At 37.3% G+C, this 16,451-nt stretch overlaps 1 protein-coding gene across 2 annotated transcripts in view; it reads left to right on the top strand.

Moving 5' to 3' along the window:
• The window catches only part of CCDC39 (coiled-coil domain containing 39), a 149,419-nt gene continuing 139,961 nt past the window's right edge, over positions 6,994-16,451 (top strand). For both annotated transcript variants that reach the window (XM_021071235.1, XM_021071234.1), the window contains exons 1-3: positions 6,994-7,130; positions 7,223-7,344; positions 8,117-8,174. The gene's annotated coding sequence lies outside the window, so the exon portion shown is untranslated. The remainder of the gene's footprint in view (positions 7,131-7,222; positions 7,345-8,116; positions 8,175-16,451) is intronic.

Raw genomic sequence — 16,451 nt, 5'->3', positions numbered from 1 at the left:
TGCTACTGCCATCTAGAGTAAAAGCGAAGCAAAGGAAGTAGATCTCAGCCAAGCAGTGCAGAGAATCCAGTTTTGATTGGAAATGAAATAGCTAGGGACTTTTCGAGAGATCATTTCGGCACAAGTGATACTCTACTATGTATTTCTGAAAGTAGCAACACATCCATAACCTATTTCAGGCCCAGTTGTGAATAAGTTTATCTAGAGTATCTTCTGCCTTCCTCCCCTTTTTTCCCTTTTCTCTTCCTTGCTAGTATCTCGCCAGAATTCCTGGGCCTGAAGATGCTTTCTTTTCCTTCTCATCAAAATGTGCTTTTTGGGAGTTCCCATGTGGCACAGTAGGTTAAGAACTTGACTGGTATCCGTGAGGATGTGGGTTCGATCCCTGGCTTTGCTCAGGGATTAAAGGACCCCGCTTTGCCGAGAGCTGTGGTGTAGGTCACAGGCACAGCTCAGATCTGGTGTTGCTGTGTCATAGGCCTGCAGCTACACTCAGATTCAGTCCCTAGCCTGGGAACTTCCATATGCTGCAGGTGTGGCCCTAAAAAGACGTGGCTCGGATCCAGTGTTGCTGTGGCTGTGGCATAGGCCTCAGCTGCAGTTCGATTTGACCCAGTGTTAGATAGGCCATGTTGGCATAGTGAAGGGCCTGTGAATCAGAGGAGCAGGAACTACATATTGTGGGATCCCCAGGAATGCCCACAGGTTGGCAAAATGACGATGGCATTTATGTAGCAAGAATTTCTGTAATTAGTAGTCAGAAATATGCATGGTTCTAATAATACTCACCATTAACATAATCTTTGATTATGAGAGACCATCAGGAAAAAAAAGTCTAACTGATCTAAGTTCGGTAACAGCTAAAAGATCTTAACATTAATCAGCCCTCTTTGAAGGGCTATTCGTGGTTCAAATTTAAATGGTATACCATCAAAAATGCTCGAATCCTTCCCCCCCTTCTCTTCCTTCTCTCCTCCTTTTCTTTATTTTCCTTTTTTCCTTTCTTCCATGTAGCTATGAAGGTGTGCATATGTTATTATTTCTCTATAGGATTATCCCATTCCTACACTATTACTCATCTTTTTTATTTTTTTCTTTTTGGCTGTGCCTGTGGCATGGTGAAATTCCCAAACCAGGTATTACCCAGGCCACAACAGTGGGAATGCTGGATCCTTATCCTTAACCTGCCGGGTCGCCAGTGAACTCCTATCACTCATCTTTAAAAAAAAACCCAAAACTTTCCATCTACAACCTATACCCCTTGCCTCCACTTCCTCATCCCCTTTTCTCTCCCTAACCCATTCCAATAAAGATTTTTTATCTCATCATTCCATTTTGTCCTCACCCACTATTATTTTTAAAGATAATCAGTAATGTGCATCTATTATCTATTTTCTGTTCTCTTACTTGACCACTCATCAGTATTTGAAGCTGTTGATCACGCTTATGTTTTTATTTTTTTAATTTTATTATTTTAGGGCACACTTGCGGCATGCGGAGGTTCACAGGCTCGGGTCTAATAGGAACTACAGCCGCCGGCCTACACAACCACCACAGCAATGGCAGATCCAAGCCACGTCTGCGATCTACACCACAGCTCATGGCAACGCCAGATCCTTAGCCACTGATGGAGCTCAGGGATCGAACCACAACCTCATGGTTCCTGGTCGGCTTCATTTATGCTGCACCATGATGGGAACTCCCATGCTTATGTTTTTAAATAAAAGTTTCTTTTCTGGTCTTCTGCTATAGCACACTTGCCTAGTTCACCTGTTCACTCAGTGGACCATCCTCTACCAGAATTCCAAATGTGTGGGTTGTATTCAATAGTTTGCCATTACAAAAAATGGTGCAATAGACAGCCTTATGTAGATGTCATTTTACATAGACAGGAGCATACCTCTGGAATATATTCCTAGAATCAAAGAAGTGCATTAGTAATTTTGACAGTGATGTTAAATTGCCCTCCATAGTAGCTGTTATATTCCCCCGACCATTTCTGAGAGTAACTTTTCCCCATAGCATCTTCAACATGTAATTTTTTAGCTATTATCAAAGAAATAGGTGAAATATTGTATCTAAACATAGTTTTAATTTGCATTTCTTTTATAATGAGAGGATGAGCATCTTTATATATATTTAAGAGCCACTTATATTTATTTGCCATAAGCCATTGATATCTTTTGCCCATTTTTCCTATTGTATTTTTGTCCCTTTTCTTACTGATTTATAGAACCTAAATATGTATTTTAGAATTTATCCCTTTCAATTGCTGTAAGTTAAAAAACTTTTTTCCAGTTTGTCACTTCATGTTTAACTTTTCTTGTGCTTCCCCCCCCATGAATAATTTAAAACATTCTCACATAGTCAAACATTAATTTTTCTTGATGGTTTCTGGGTTTTATAAAATATAAAAGGCCTTCCTTACTCTGCAATTACAGAAAAATATTTCCCATGGTTTTTAAAATTCTTAATGGCTTCATTTTTTACATTCAAATCTTTGATTTATCTCAAATCTATTTTAGAATAAGAGGAGAAGAATAAATTAATATTTACTTTCCTCCTAAACACCATATTCTTGATTCCCCCAAATTGGTACTCAGGTAACACACTTGGTCACTTAAAATCACTTATAATTAAATGCCACTTTTATCACATATTGATTTTCTTTAAGCTTTTTGGTCTATTTCTGGACTTCCTTTTCTGTTCATTGAGCTGCTTGTCTATTCATATGCAAGTGCAATAGTTTCATCATTTTTATACTAAATATCTTATAGAATCAGTCTTCTTGCTTTCTTTTTTCCAGGAAATTCTCACCAATGCTTCTTTTTCTTTTTTTGCTTTTTTTATGGTTGCACCTGCAGCATATGGAAGTTCCCAGGCTAGGGGTTGAAACAGAGCTGCAGCTGCTACACCACAGCCACTGCAACTTGGGATCTGAGCCACATCTGCAACCTACACCACAACTCATGGCAATGCTGGATCCTTAACCCACTGGACGGGACCAGGGATGGAACCTGAATCCTCATAGATACTAGTTGGGTTTGTAACCCTCTGAGCCACAATGGGAACTCCCTTCCCACCAATTCTTGCTTCCTTATTTTCTCAGTGAATTATAGCTAATAATTTGAGTTGAGTTTAAAAAAAATCTGTTGATCCTTTGCTAGAATTACAATTTATTTAAATTTTAGCTTGGGCTTTAGTGATTATATATGGTAACATGGTATGCCAATGCATTTGTAAGTACTTCATGGTATTTTCTGCAATGCCATTTTAAAGATTTCCTCATATCATATATCTTGTTACATTTTCCCAGTACTGTATCCTATTTTGGTTGATATTTATAACCTGTCCTTTAACTCACTTTAGGTTGTTTTTCATCTGAATGAAGATTTCCATATTGATGTTATTATATTTTCATCATTTACAAACATTTTCCTTTATAGTTTTGCATTTCGTGTTCGTTTATTTATTTATTTATTTATTATTTTTGGCCACACCTGTGACATGTGGAATTTCCTGGGCTAGGGAATGCCCCTGTACCGCTATGGCAACCTAAGCCACAGTGACAATGTTGGATCCCCAACCCACTGAGCCACCAGGAAACCCCTCGTGTATTATTTAATTAGGAAGGCCTTCCTTATTTCATGCCTATATCTATATCTATATATATCTGTTTATATACTACATGCAATTTTTCTTACAATTCTGAGAAAATTATATTTTAGTCTGTAATTAAGTGGAATTTCAGTTCATACCCGCAGGCCATAAACTTTTATATTTTATTTAATAAGTTTTTTTAATATTGTTTTTCTTTTAAAATTTAAAATCACAAAATATTTTAATGAACGGTGCAACGAACATCTCTATATCATTCACCAACTGTTAAAATTAGAGAAAACAGTAAGAAAATATAAAGGGTAACAGTATAATGTTTAAAAGCAATAAATGGTGTTGATGCTAAGATAAATTTTCTACTTATTGAGATTATAGTCACTTGATGGTTATCGATTTAATGGACAAATTATTCAAAAGTTTGATGTAGTTATGTGAAGGCAGGATGTCTTTTAGGGACACCATTTGATATACGGTTCTGTTACTGTTCATATCAGAACAGTTTCTAATTGCTCCTTTGATTGCTTCTTTAATTCAAGAATTTAAAATGGGATTTTATAATTTTCAAATAGACATATATACATTTTTGCCTCTTATGATGATAATTTCTAATTTTATTGCATGTGATAAATGAATTTAGTCTGTATGCTGTCTGTCTGCCTGCTTTTCAGATGTATTGAGGTTTTCTTATCGGTCTATATGCAGCCCTAATTGTGTGCCCTCTTCTCTTCCCCAGAGCTAACAATTATGTTGGATTTTGTCTTTACCATTACCTTGCATTTCTTCAAGGTTATTACGTATGTCCGTATAATAAACAATAGCCATTTAGTTTTGCCTGTTTTTGAACCTTATATAAATGTAATATTACTTTTTTATGTAATATTACTTTTTGCATGCTTCTGATTTGCTTTCTCCTTGAATTTTTTCATATTCTTACATATCAGTGTGTATATCTATAATTAATTCATCTTCATTGCTCTAAAGAACTCTACATATTAATTTACCATGTTTCATTTTTCATTTTATTGTTTGTGGACATGCGGACATTTTTTTATTTATGTAATGATTTTTATTTTTTCCATTATAGTTGGTTTACATGTGGACATTTGAGCTGTTTCTGGATTTTTTTTTTCCCATTACCAAAAAACGCCCCCCAAAAAACCCTGTGAACATTGTTTTCCTTGTTTCATACCTGTCTTCTTTAAACAGCATATGGATAGAGTTTGTGTCATTGTAGCCCTGTCTGACAGTTTTTATCTTTTAACTGGAGAACTTTAGTCCTTTTAGATTGTTTGGGATTGTTGCTACATTTGAATTTTTTTAATGGACTTGAGTGTGAGTTGCTAAGTATTGTCAGTTTGCTCTCCAGGGTTTCTGTGCTAGTCTATTATTTACCAGCAGTGCACGCAGTTTACCATTTCCCCACATCCTTACTGACATTTGTTATTAGCTGATTGCCTAATATTTGTCATTTTATGGGTGTACAGTGATATTTTGTTTTAATTTGCATTTCTAGGATAGCCAGAGAGATTGAAAAACAATACTGTTTTTGTTTTTAAAAAATATAGTTGATTTCATGTGTGCATGTATATGTGTGTATAGTTTGTGAGCTATTTGAGAGTAGGTTGCATACATTATATTCCTTTTCTCCTGTAAAACTTTAGCGTACATTTATTGTGAACAATCATATCCCATTTATATGACAACAGTATAGCCATCAGATTCAGGGAATTTAACATTGATGAAGTACTTTAATCTACAGTCTAATCCCAGTTATCCCAATATTTTGTTTTGTACAAGATTTTTTTTCTTTTGAGGATAGAACTCAGTCCAGATCACATATTAATGTAGTTGTCACATCTCCTTGAATCTCAAACAGTTCCTGTCTTTGTTGGCATTAACCTTGTCAAAGAATATGGGCTAGTTATTTACAACACAATGCCTTGATTTGGAATTTTCTGAGGCATCCCTTCTTAACTGTGATTCTTTGAGAGAATTAAACCTTGGGGCATCCATTATATAAGATGAATTAATTTCTCTCCTATGTGTCTCGAATGGAAAATTGAGAAAATAGTCACTCAAGTCATTTTCTTTAAGGCTTAACTCTGTCATGGAACCCTGCAAGAAAAAAGTTGGGTGTTTCCTCATGATTCGAGTACCACTCAAATTTGTGTACCACTGTCCAGAATACTACATATGTGAAATTGTGTTCCTCTCAGTATATCACAGCTGAAGGCACACACTATATCTTCCCTTCATTCATGATGTTAACTTTGGTTGTGTGGTCAAAGTATAACCAAAGTATAATTTTGGTTATACTTTATCCACATACATGGTTTTCCTCCTCGCAACTAATAAGCAGTTTTAGGGGTGAGGTGAGACCCTTTGAGATCATGCAAATAACCTGCTCCTCATCAAATTCCCCCCCCTTAGATTTAGCATCCATTGATGATACTCATTCAAACAAATCATTACTGTGATGGTTGCAAAATAGTGAAATGTGAAGAAATGACATATAAACTATTTAGAGGCAAGTGTTATGTATCCAGTCAGAATCCCTGAAGGAGAGAATAGAGAAGAGGAGGGAAAGGCATCATGAAAAGAGATAATGGCTGAGAATAGTTCAGACCTGATGAAAGATACCTGCCTCAGATAGAGGAAGTCTAGGAATCTTAAGCAAAATAAATAAAAAGATATTCTACACCAAGATCCATCATAGTCTATCACAAACCTCAAACAAAAAGAGTGGATTTTAACAATAACCAGAAAGAAAAGATACTGTTGGCACCACTCCCGCTAAAATCTCATCCCTGACCTCTAGAGATCTAGAGGTAAATGCTATCCTTCCTTTTGAAATAATAAATTACTTGCTTCCCTCCCCTCCCACAATTTTATTATTCTTATTAGTTTCCTGAGGCTGTAACACAGTAACAAAAATTGGGTGGCTTAAAACAACAGAAACTTCTTCTCTCATTTCTAGAGACTAGAAGTCTGAAATCAAGGTATCCGTGGAAATTCCCTGGCCAGAGATGGAACCCGCACCACAGTTGCAGCCTGCGCCACAGCTGCAGCAATGCCAGATCCTTAACCCACTGTGCCACAAGGGAACTTCCAGGTGTTCCTTATCTTGAGGCAGCATAGGTCTAATATCTGCTTCCATCTTCACATGGCCATTTTCCCATTTTCCTTCTTATAAGGACATCAGTTATATTGGATTAGAGTCTACCCTAATGACCTCATCTTAACTTAATTACATCTGCAAATGAGGTAGGAGATATATAAGCCCCAGGCTGAGAGCTGCAGCTGGGATACCAGTGGAACATTGGGCCCTGATTAGGTGCCTTCTCATGGATTTTCCAGCTTGACACATGCGCAGAAAAGGCCCTCAGTCTCGGGGAAGGACAAAAGAAGGGAGAAACGGCAAGCTGGAATCCATCTTGGCTGAGAGAAGCGCATACACACAGGACAAAATGTGGAGATGACTGGTTAGAGACAAACTGGAAAACTGCCCCCACGTAAGCAACCTAAGCCGGCCCCTAGTGCCCATAACTCATTCTGAGTGCGCCCGTGTGTTCTTCCATGCGTACTTTGCTTATCTTTTTTACAGTCTTGTTCTCCTTGTGGAATTTTTCCTTCAAAGATGAGGACTGAGGTCTCTCTTCCAGCTTTTCACTGCCAGAATAACAAAGACCCTATTTCCAGATATGGTCACATTCCCAGGTACTGAAGGTAAGGATTTCAACATATCTTTTTGGGAGACAGAATTCAACTCACAACACTGTCACAAACACTAAGGTCTAGTTTTGCCTGTTTTTGAACTTTAGATAAATGGAATCATAAGATAGGTATTGTTTTGGACGTGCTTTTCATCAGTATTAGTTGTGTGATCCATTCACGTAGTGGTGTGTGGTTATAGTTTTATTTGTTTTCATTGTTTTATTGTATCCAGTTGTATCAATATACCAGTTTATTTGTTTACCAATTTTCAATGACATTTTGGGGTGTTTCCAGTTTTTGCTATTATGAACAATGTTGCCATAAATATCCTGCACTACTATCTTGGTGCACACGTCTAAGAATGTCTTTAAGATATACAGAAAAACAGCTAGGACACAGAGGTTGTATATCTTTAACTGCTAATAATGCTTAATTGGTTTTCAACATTTTAGAAACAATCCACAACCATCAACAGTGTGTGGAATTTCATAATTTGTCATATTTTTTGGTCGTTTTTATTTCCCATTTTGTGAAGTTCAAGTGTTTTTTTTCTTTAAAAAAATGTGTTTTAATTTTCTCTTACTGCTTTTTAGGAGTTGATTATATTTTCTGAATATAAATCCTACGTATAATGTCGAATGGAAGTGACGATAGTAGTCATATTTGCCTTGTTCCTGATGACAAAAGTTTTCAAGAGTTTTTATTATGCATAATGTTTGCAGTAGCTTGTTTGTTTGTAAATACCTTTCATTAGTTAAAGAGATTTTCTATTTTTAATTTGCAGTGAGTTTTGTCATGCCTGGATGTTTAATTTTATCCAAAGTAAATTTTTCTGCATTTAGGTAGGTCAGATGCTATTTCTCTTAATCTGCTAATACAATGAATTGCATTTATTGATTTCTTAAAACAGTCTTGAATTTTGGAATAACCTCAATTTAGACATGATAAATTATCCTTTTCATATATTGATAAATTATCCTTTTCATATATTGATAGCTTAGGAGTTTTGCTTCTATGACATGTTAGAGGCTCTTAAGATGGCATTATTTATATATCACTGTAAAAAACAAAAAAGCTGCCAATTAAACGATGACAATACTTTTTTTCATTTAGATTTCAAAATATTTATTGAAATATATCTTTTTTTTTTTTGGAGTTCCTGTCATGGCTCAGTGGTTAAGGAACCCGAATAGTAACCATGAGGTTTCGGGTTCGATCCCTGGCATTGGTCAGTGGGTTAAGGATCTGGCGTTGCTGTGAGCTATGGTGTAGGTCACAGATGAGGCTCGGATTTGGCATTGTTGTGGCTGTGGTGTAGGCTGGTAGCTACAGCTCTGATTCGACCCCTAGCTTGGGAACCTCCATAAGCCGCTGGTGTGGCCCTAAAAAGACAAAAAGATGAAAAAAAATCTTTTTGGCTTATCTAAACATAAATTATATTATATGGCATTCTTGTACATACCTAGGAAAAAATGAAAAGGAGATAAATTAGTTAAGGTACTCCTAGAATATCTTCTTAGCAGCTATCATGACATATTACATTAAATCTAAAACTCCGTCTTGGTAGTAACTCCATCCATTATCTGGGATGAAGATATATCCCTTGAGAGCACATTTGCTTTTGTTTCTTTGTCTTTTGTCATCTATTTTAGGGCGTATGGAGGTTCCCAGGCTAGGGGTCAAATTGGAGCTGTAGCTGCCAGTCTATGCCATAGCAGCACAGAATCTGAGCCATGTCTGCGACCTGAATCACAGTTCACGGCAACACTAGATCCTTAACCCACTGAGTGAGGCCAGGGATCAAACTGATGTCCTCATAGATACTAGTCGGGTTAGTTAACCACTGAGCCATGACAGGAACTCCTGCTTTTGCCTCTGTTACTGTGGGCCTAGAATTAGTTTTTCTTGAGAATTTGACGTCCATTTCCTTAAAATCTTATTTTAGATTCTCTCTTGTTCCATCTGTGAATGCTGTGCATTTTTTTTCCCTAACGAGACTAGAGTCTCACCTGACTCTAGTGATTCTGGGGAGAGGTGGCATGGGTTGTAGATGGAGTGGCGTATTCTAGGTGTGGGAATGCATCATACTTTCAGAAAGTTGTCATTGGCACTGGGACCCTCTGCCTCTCTGGTTTAAGGGCTCCACATTGTTGCTCTTGTCCAGGATAGGAGCCCTCTGTTGCTCCAGGTTAGTTAAATAGGAACAACATAGTAATTAATGATAGACCCACTTGGCTGCCCTTTCTGTGGTTCCCAGATAATCATCTGGTTAATCACCTAGTTTTCACCAGACTTCTTCCAGCTCTCCAAGTACCCCTTGAGCTACTACCTCTGCCTCGAAGTACCCCTTGAGCTGATTCTGCACATCTTTATTTACTTGATTTCTCCCTCTCTCTCTCTCTTTTTTTTTTTTTTTTTTTTTTTTTTTGCTTTTCAGGGTCGCGGCTGTGGCATATGGAGGTTCCCAGGCTAGGGGTGTAGCCAGAGATACAGCTGCTGGCCTAACACCATAGCCACAGCAATGCCAGATCTGAGCTGAGTCTGTAACGTACACCACAGCTTACGCCAACCCCAGGTCCTTAACCCAACTGTGCGAGGCCAGGGATTGAACCCGCCACCTCATGGTTCTTAGATTTGTTTCTGCTGTGCCATGACGGGAACTCCTGTGATTTTTTTCTTTTAATAACCTCTTCTGCTTCCCATTTTTCAGTAATTTCATATGTTTTTTAAACCAACGTAGCCATCCTTTATTGTTATCCTAGGGCATTGTGGATTTATTAATATTATTTTTCTATTTCTGTAAATCTGGGGTGGGATGTTAGGCTGGAAAATGCATCCATACTGCAGTATTTCTAATTTCATCTACCAGCCTTTTAACAGTGGTTATGTATGGGTAATTTAAAATGTATATTTTTTGTATTTTTAAACTTTCTATAACGTACATATATTACTTTGCTTATTTATATTTTAACTACAAAAACAATTGAAGTATGCTTGTACAAAATCAAAACTGAAACTGCTTCCTCATCCCTACCTCCAATCCCACTTACTCCTCAGAATTAACCACAATTTAGATCAGAATTTCTCAGTCTTGGGTCTGTGGCACCTGAGCCAGATCTTTGTGGTAAGCTGTCCTGTCCATTGTGGGATGTTTAGCATCATCTGTGGCCTTTACCAGGAATGCTAATAACAGCTCTAAATAATGACAGCCAAAATTGTCTTTAGTCATTGTCAAATGTCCCTGGGAAGTAAGATTACCTATGTTGAGAACTACTGATCTAGATTTATGTCTATGAATTTCCAAACACACAGAGAAAAATTACTCATTATATTAAAATAGTAAATAATAAAACCTTTTGCCCTATGAACTGCTAAATCAATATGCTAAAGTATGTTCTTCGAACACTAGCCAGGGGCTAAGAGTGTGATGTGAAAAAAAGATGTTCTGTTGTCAAATAAATTTGAACAATACTGAGTTAAAAAAATTCAATCGTTTTCCTTCCTATTTGACTACTCTGAACCTTTAAGTTATTACTGTGCATTGTGAATCTCCAGGAAGGAGCTATAATCACACCGTTCCCCAAGTTTATGTGGCTGCAGAATCTTTATCACCTTTAGTTCATGGCGCATTTCATGGGACCAATGTTCCCTGGAAACCCAATGGGAAATTCCGCATTGATCCTCTGAGTATAAGAAAGTCTGTGGCAAGAGTTCCCGTTGTGGTGCAGTGGAAACAATCCAACTAGGAACCATGAAGTTGTGGGTTCGATCCCTGGCCTCGCTCAGTGGGTTAAGGATCTGGCGTTGCCCTGAGCTGTGGTGTAGGTTGCAGAGGCGGCTCAGATCTGGCATTGCTGTGGCTGTGGCTGCAAGTAGACCCCTAGCCTGGGAAACTCCATATGGCACAGGTGCTGTCCTAAAAAGACAAAACACACACACACACACACACACACACACACACACACACACACACACACACAGAAAGTCTGTGGCAGATTTTAAACAAAAATAAAGCTGAAACAAACAACTATTTTATGTTCTCAGTGTTCTCCATGTCCCTACACTGTTTTAACCCTAAGGGAAGTCAAACCATGAGGTAAATTCAGCAGATGAATCAGATTGGCAGGCCCACTTGGCACAGAAGATATGTGACTCTCACTAGCAGGCCAGTTATTTATGGAATACTACTAGTTGTTGCCAGAGAGAGAAAAGGATACCACTACCATTTCAGAGGAGGCTTATTGCATGAGTGGCCATCACAGTTCTAAAATTTTTCCTCTGCTTAAGATTTCAGGCCACTATCTTATTTTTTGTCTCCCCCTGGAGAAGGTGGGTAAAATTATTGCTTTCAACAGAATTACAGTGGCACGGAATTTTTTTTTTTTTTAACTCTCATTGACTTAACCATTTGCTAGAGTCTTTAGATCTTAAAACAAAAATTTAGAGGAATATAAATAAGTGAGGGTCCTTTATCATGTTTCCCTCAGCCTGATTGATCACTGCTCATGTGTGGTGAATTGAAGGCACTTTCTTGTTTTAGCTGCTGTTAGACAAGATCCAGCTTGGACTCTTGGGTTCAGAGCAGGGGTGCACTGCAAAGAGACACTGCTGATTTAAATGAAGGCAGCCTTGGATCACTTGGGTGTTGTGTGGTATAAAAGACAGCAGGGTATAAATGAGCAAAATTTATGCCCTCCTGTTCTTTCCTCTCCTTATGAATGAAATGAGAAAGTGAAAGACTGAAAAAGAAACAAAAGCTGAAGGTAGAAGATGTAGAGGGCCATATTTATGGTATTTCTACTATTTCCAAGCTGATTATTCACTATTCAGAATTGTGAGGCATAGAAAAAATTGTTAAAAATTACATTGACTTATTCAGAGGGACCAGAACAGAAAAAAGTGAAGGCTGTTCCATGTTTATCTAAATAGTCTTAATGTCCATTTTCAAAAGAAAAGCAGCATTATAAGAGTGACCTGTGTCACACTGTTTTTTCTTATCCATGTTGTCACCAGAGGGCACTAGTAAATGTTTATAAAAAGTAAAAACTGTAAAATTTACAGAGTGCAAAATTTTGGTTAAGTCCATTATCCACTCTGTATTTTTAATTTTTTCATCTATAAACAGATATTTACCACTACCACTATATGAAGATCTCAAAAACAGAAATATTTATAACTGTTCCTAAATGAAGGTCCCAATTGTTAAACCTAAAATTCTGCTTTAAATTTAGATGGATTTTTAATACAATAAATTATGACAGGTTTTAACCGTTATAGAAATCTTAGTTTAAAACAGAAATCTGGGAATTCTCGTTGTGGCACAGTGGAAATGAATCTGACTAGTAACGATTGGGATGCAGGTTCAATCCCTGGCCTTGCTCAGTGGGTTAAGGATCCGGCGTTGCTGTGAGCTGTGGTGTAGGTCACAGACATGGCTCAGATCCGGTGTTGCTATGGCTGTGGTGTAGGCCAACAGCTGTGGCTCTGATTTGACCTCTAGCCTGGGAACCTCCATATGCTGCAGGTGTGGCCCTAAAAAGCAAAACAAACAAACAAGAAATCTGGACTTTAAGAGCAGTGGTGTTAACCTATTACTCCTAGGGTGCCATGTTCTTAGGGCTTTACCTTTTTTCCCTAATCTGTCAACCTGCTGTTATGTCCTGACTTTGTGGGTGTATTTCAAGAGGACGGTGTGACTATTTGGGGAGGAGAGTAGGGTAGAGTGAGGTTGAGAGAGATGAGAGAGATTGGAATATAAAGCACTATAGGATTTTGGGTTGAATCCTTAGAGAAGATTTTGTCTCTACCACAAGAAGGGGGAGGAGACAGATAGAAGTGAAATTATGCAATACATGCTTCAAAAGACAATGCACAGACATAATGCTGTTTTGTACAAAACTCGATTTAGTAAAAAATATTTATTTTGGAATATTAAAAGAATAGTTTGTTTAAACAGTAATTACAGGTTTACTAATTAAAGTTACACATTATAGGTTTTTATTTATTGTTACAAATGAAGCAAGGAAAAACTTGAGAACTGAAGAAACTATCATTATTTTGGTAAAGCAGAATAAAGTAATTATGTGTTCAGGACTTGGTGTCAAGCAGATATGGAAATGACTTGTTTTCTAAAAAGGAAATGAATGGGGAAAAAAAGAAAATTAATTCAACTGATACTTAAGATAAAATTTGTTGAATGTGAACTTGGTCTTAATAGTCTCGGTTGCTACAAAGCCACTCTTTGCAATTTCTCCGACTTATAAAATTAAAAAAAAAATTATTGGAGTATAGTTGACTTACAATGTTGTGGTAATTTCAGAGGTACAGCAAAGTGAATCAGTTATACATATATCCATTCTTTCTCACATTCTTTTACCATATAGGTTATTAAAGAATATTGAGTAGATTTCCCTGTGCTAGACAGTAGGTCCTTGTTATATATTTTATATATAGTGGCATGTATATATTAACCCCAGACTCCTAATTTATCCTCCCCTTCCTTTGATAACCATAAATTTGATTTTGAACTACTTCTTTTTGTAAATAAGTTATGTATCATTTTTATTAGATTCCACATATAAGTGATATCATATATTTGTCTTTCTCTGACTTAACTTCATTTAGTATGATCATCTCTAGGTCCATCCATGTTGTTGCAAATGGCATTGTTTTGTAGGGCTTTTAAATGGCTGAGTGATAATTCATTGTGTGTGTGTGTGTGTGTGTGTGTGTGTGTGTGTGTGTGTGTGTGTGTGTATGTCCTCTTGATGGACATTTAGCAGCTTCTATGTCTTGGCTATTGTAAATAGTGCAGCAGTGATATTGGGATGCATGCATCTTTTTGAATTATGGTTTTCTGTAGATATATGCCCAGGAGTGGGGTTGCTGGATCAAATGGTAGTTCTATATTTAGTTTTTTAAGGAACCTCCGTACTGTTCTTCATATTGGTTGCACCAGTTTACATTTCCACCAACAGTTTCGGAAGGTTCCCTTTTCTCTACACCCTCTCCAGCATTTATTATTTGTAGACCTTTTTTTTTTTTTTTTTGCCTTTTTTGGGGGGTCGCACCTGAGGCATGTGGAATTTCCCAGGTTAGGGGTTGAATTAGAGCTGCAGCCACTGGCCTACACCACAGCCACAGTAAAGCCAGATCTGAGCTGTGTCTGCGACCTACACCACAGTCCAGGGCAACGCCGGATCCTTAACCCACTGAGCAAGGCCAGGGATCGAACCTGCCTCCTTGTAGATGCTAGTCAGATTAGTTTCCACTGAGCCACAACGAGAACTCCTGTAGCCATTTTTGATGATAGCCTTTCTGACCAGTGTGAGGTGATAACTCATAGTTTTGACTTGGATTTCTCTAAAAATTAGCCATGGTGAGCTTCTTTTTGTGTCTGTTGGTTATATGTGTGTCTTCTTTGGGGAAATGCCTGCTTAGGTGTTCTGCGCATTCTTTGATTGGGTTGTTTGGGTTTTTTGATATAAAGCTGCACGAGATGTTTGTATATTTTGAAGATTAATCCCTTGTTAGTTCCTTCATTTGCAAATATTTTCTTCCATTCTGTGTGCTGTCTTTGTTTTTAATGTTTCCTTTGCTGTTCAAAAGCTTTTAATTAGGTACTATTTGTTTATTTTTTTAAGGTTTCATTACTCTCAGAGGGGGATCAAAAAAGATGTTTCTGTGATTCATGTCAAGGAGTGTTCTTCCTATGTTTTCCTCTATGAGTTTTATAGCATCTGGCCTTACATTTAGGTCTTTAAACCATTTTGATTTATTTTTGTGTATGGTGTTAGAGAATGTTCTAATTTCATTCTTTTACATGTAGCTGTCCAGTTTTCCCAGGACCACTTATTGAAGAGATTGTCTTTTCTCTATTGTATGTTCTTGCCTCCTTTGTCAAAGATTAGTCAACTATAGGTGCATGGTTTGTCTCTGGGCTTTATATGCTATTCCACTGATGTATATTTTTGTTTTTGTGCCTGTACCGTACTGCTTTGATGACTACAGCTTTGTAGTATAGTCTGAAATCAGGGAGCCTGATTCCTCCAATTCTGTGGATTTTTTTTTTTTTTTTGATCAAGGTTGCTTTGGATATTCAGGGTCTTTTGTGTTTCCATACAAATTATAGCATTTTTTTTTGTTCTAGTACTATGAAAAATGCCATTGGTATTTTCATAGGGACTGCATTGACTCTGTAGATTGCCTTGGTTAATATAGACTTTTTGATGATATTGATTCTTCAAATCCAAGAACATGGTATATCTGTTTGTGTCATCTTTGATTTCTTTTATCAATGTCTTTTTTTTTTTTTTTTTTTTGGTCTTTTTGTCTTTTTGCCTTTTCTTGAGCCATTCCTACAGCATATGGAGGTGCCAGGCTAGGGGTCTAATTGGAGCTGTAGCTGCCAGCCTACACCACAGCCACAGCAATGCAGAATCTGAGCCATGTCTGTGACCTACACCACAGCTCATGGCAATGCCAGATCCTTAACCCACTGAGCAAGGCCAGGGATCCAACCCACAACCTCATGGTTCCTAGTTGGATTCGTTAACCACTGTGCCATGACAGGAACTCCTTTTATCAGTGTCTTTATAGTTTTCAGAGTACAGTTCTTTTGCCTCCTTAGGTAGGCTTATTCCTAGGTATTTTATTCTCTTTGTGATTGTAAATGGTATTGTTTCCTTAATTTCTCTTTCTAACCTTTTGTTGTTAGAGTATAGGAATACAAAAGAATTCCCTATATTAATCTTGTATCCTGCAACCTTACTGAATTCATTGGTGAGCTCTAGTAGTTTTCTAGTAGCATCTTTAGTTTTTCCAGTGTATAGTGTCATGTCATCTGCAAACAGTGATAGTTTTACTTATTTTTTTCCAATTTGGATTCCATTTGTTTCTTTTTCTTCTTTGATTGGCATGGCTAGGACTTCCAAAACTATGTTGAATGAAAGTGGTGAGAGTAGACATCCCTGTCTTGTTCCTGATCTTAGTGGAAATGCTTTCAGCTTTTCACCCTGGAGAATGATGTTAGCTGACGGTTTGTCATATATGTCTTTTATTATGTTGAGGTAAGTTTCTCTATGCTCACTTTCTGGTTCCTAGTCGGATTAATTTCTGCT

The sequence above is a fragment of the Sus scrofa genome, chromosome 13 (genome assembly GCF_000003025.6).
Source record: "Sus scrofa isolate TJ Tabasco breed Duroc chromosome 13, Sscrofa11.1, whole genome shotgun sequence".
NCBI lineage: Eukaryota > Metazoa > Chordata > Mammalia > Artiodactyla > Suidae > Sus > Sus scrofa.
Note: the sequence above shows the minus strand (reverse complement) of the source record. Positions and strands in the feature narration are given on the sequence as shown.